Below are 3350 nucleotides of genomic sequence, written 5' to 3'. Positions count from 1 at the left end.
ACTTCGACTTATTTTGCAATATTATCAGCAATATTCCTCAGCGTTGCCTGGGAGTCTTTTTCACATTAATTTTTATTTTTTTTATTATTTTTTCTTCTTCTCCCTTTCTTTCTAGACTGTCCTTTTTTACCATATATTTTAAAGTTTGTTTTTTTTTCGAAAATTAAGTCTAATTATTGCACTTCCAATTTTTTTTTTTTTTTAAACTAGCTGTATTTATCTGGTGTTGCCCGGAAGTCTCCGCCTCACCTTAATTTTTGTTTAATTTTTCTTTTTTTAAAAGTGCACTTTTAAGCAACATTTTTTTTTTTTAATATATAACATTTTAAAAGTTAAATCTAATCACGGTATCGTTTGTTCATTAAATTATTGGTACTTGTGCAGTGTGCATTTATTGAACTGTGCTATTTTTTAAATAGTATTTTCAACTTTAATTTAAGTTTTACGATATCGTTTTTGTTTTTAATTGTTAGGTGAAAATACAGAATAGTTACAAAACACCTTCCTCTCCCTATGTTAAGAATGGCTTTCTAAATGTTATTATTTCAGCACGATTTAAGTGCATAAGTATCTAATTATTAATTGTTATAAAATTCTGATTTTATTATTAAGGTCATGTTTTGATTTTATTTATGATAAAATTATTGCATCGGAATAGTTTCTTAAAATTGCAATCTTTGAGGAGGAACAAATAAAAGAAATCAACCCTGACTTTCTATTTGACGGTTTGACGCTTCTACACTATTAGGACGAAATTTCGGAAATCGTAAAATTGAATTTCACATGAAAACAATGGTATCTACCTATTCCTCATATTTTTTAAGATGATTATATCGAAAAATTACGAAAATCGATAAGGTAGAAAATTATTTATTAAAGAAAATAAAAAATAGAATTTGATGAAAACGACCGTAACAGTTCAAAAGGAAGATAATTTTCCGTTTTGATCTAAACAAGATGTCGGCAATTTTCCATCTGCTAACACGATTAAAATTGTTTGTTTTTTTTAATAATTCAGTGATATTCAGGTAATTTTGACTGCATAATTTGGAAGCTACCATTGTAACTTATTAGAATTGACAAAAAAAATCAGTTGAAACCCTTGTTTTTTTTTATCTGAAAATTCCATTTATCGACTACAAAATCTCGTTCCAATTCTGTAGAAGCGCCCGCAGTTTAAATGGTTCCGAATTCTTTTAAAATTTTGAAGAGTCACGGAATAATTCACTTTTCTTAACTATTAACAAACAATTAAAATGGGTGATTTGTTTACAAACAAACCGAAATGCATGCTGATTGATTCAATTTCGTGATTAAATTATTTTTTTTTAATGAAATGTTAAAAGTTTCGTTTTATTGTACGACGCTATGACATTTTTTTATTATTCCAATGCGATCGCTCGTAATTAAAAATAAAAATTACGAGAATAAAAAGGAGAAATGTTCACACAATTGTCTTAATGTAGAGAATATATATATATATATATATATATATATATATATATATATATATATATATATATATATTTGTGCTAGTGCATTTATTGATCCGCGCTATTTTTTAGATAGTATTTTCACATTTTATGTCTGTTTTTATTAAATTGTAATGTTAAAGTACAGAATAGGTACAAAACACCCTCCTCATGTTAAGAATGGCTTTCTAAATAACAATAAGTGCACTAGTACCTTTTTTTTTTTTAAATCAACAAAAAAAAACTTTTAAATTGAATAACGGAAGAATTGCCAGTTTCGTTTTGGGGAAATGTGTTCCTCAATGAACAGGTGCGCTGACATGTGCTTTTTACGTCAATTTTAATTTTTAATATAATTGAGAGAGGGGCGAGAAGGTTTATTTATTTACTTATTTTCATGAACTACGTTTTGGGCTAAGTTTCAAATTTGAAAATTTATATTTTTAAATAATTACTTATTCGGTTGGGATATTTTTTTTTTAAGTGGATTAGTTATATATGTGAAAACATAAAAAATGTAACAATCTCACTTATCTTTTGCTATTAAATTCGCTGGTCCCTAAAAAAAATTCCGATTTGAAATTTTGATATTTTTTTCTTCTTCTTTTTCTTTAGTCGATGCGTGAATTTTAAAGCTACATCAAGCAGAAAATAGCTAAAAAAAAATCTTCACTATTCGTAAAGATTTTTTTGGTTGTTGTTGTCAAAGAATCGTTTTCGTTGAATTAAAACTTTATTTATTTATTTATTTATTTATTTATTTTTTTTTTTTTTTTTTATAAAAGAAAAACTTTTTCGGCCAATCAAATCGTTGATAGCAGCAGCAGCAACGAAAGTTAACTCGTTTTTGCGTAATTTTGTCACCTCTTAATTTTAAAAATACTAATGCAAAAAAAATAAATAAATAAATAAATAAAGGCGAAGTGCTATTTATTTATTTTTAAATTAAAAACGAATCCAGCTCTACGTTCGCCTTTTGATTTTGCGGCGTAACGAAACTACTGTGACTTACGACTCGAACGGGGGGGGGGGGAAGTTGTTTTTTAAGAAAATGAATTTACTTTATAGTTTTATTTATTTAATTATTATTTAATTATTAGCGATATCTTAACTTCTCATGGGTCTAATAAATGACTAATGACATATAATTTGAAACACGTAGTTTTAAGTTTACTGCGGTTTCACAGTATTAAAGATTCGAAGTGAAGCCTTTTATATATATATATATATATATATATATATATATATATTGTTTTTATCCACTGACACGTGCTTTGCTTCGTCGTCTACAACTCATCAGAGTAGTTGAATATATATATATATATATATATAGAGAGAGAGAGAGAGAGAGAGAGAAAAGACCTATTTATAATGTAAGAGAGAGTGTGTGTGCGCGCGCGCACTCTGTCTTCGTTTAAGCCATGCATCTAAGAGAAGGGAAACTAATGTAAAACCCTGAAGTCTACTGTCAGTGTTTGTTTAATACACGCGTAATGTTTGTAAAATGAGGTTTATTTTTTTTGGGGGGGGGGTCACTGTATATTCACCTCACACATGACAGAGTCACTAAGTAGTAAGGGGCTACTATTTAGGACCATATTAGCAGGGATGCTTACGGATGCTATGTAGGGAGTTAAACTTCTGCATGTCAGTACTGTCAGGGAAGCAGGGATTTGGGAGGAAAGTTCAAGGGAAGAACCTGGTTTACAGTATAAAGGGATCTCTCTACAGTGTGGGGGTGGAATTTTGTTGCTTGTCGAGTTTTTTTTTGGGAGGGGCGGGGTGTATTTACGTCTAGGAGATACTAGTGCTTTGGGTTCGTTGGCTTAAGAATATATATTCGTTAATTTTTACTCAAGGATTAATGAGAAAAAATTT

The sequence above is a fragment of the Euprymna scolopes genome, chromosome 42, assembly GCF_053919585.1.
Source record: "Euprymna scolopes isolate OS-2025 chromosome 42, ASM5391958v1, whole genome shotgun sequence".
NCBI classification, from domain to species: domain Eukaryota; kingdom Metazoa; phylum Mollusca; class Cephalopoda; order Sepiida; family Sepiolidae; genus Euprymna; species Euprymna scolopes.
The sequence above is the reverse complement of the archived record's forward strand: the minus strand, read 5'-3'. Positions refer to the sequence as shown.